Here is a 336-nt window from a genome sequence, read left to right on the forward strand (position 1 = left end):
AACCCTGTCGGCATCCAGCATGCAGGAAACTACTCCTGTGCTGTCACATCTCCTCATGCCCTCAGCTCAACCACGGAGGCTCTTACAGTCAAACGTAAGTATTGCATTAAACAGTGATTCATAAATTGTTGCCTCAATGGATGTTTTACAAGTTGTGGTGGAAGAAAAAGAAGAATGAAGTGGACTGAATTTTGTGATTTATGAAATAACGCACTCATACAATTTTTGTTGTTGTTGCTATTGTGCAAAATTCCGTACTGTTAGCATATGTAGTAGTATGAGTCATATAGGATATATATTCATACTTTTCACGAGTTCCTCATCTTTCTGACTGTG

This window comes from Nematolebias whitei, chromosome 16, assembly GCF_014905685.2.
Source record: "Nematolebias whitei isolate Nwh7 chromosome 16, NemWhi1, whole genome shotgun sequence".
Lineage (NCBI taxonomy): Eukaryota > Metazoa > Chordata > Actinopteri > Cyprinodontiformes > Rivulidae > Nematolebias > Nematolebias whitei.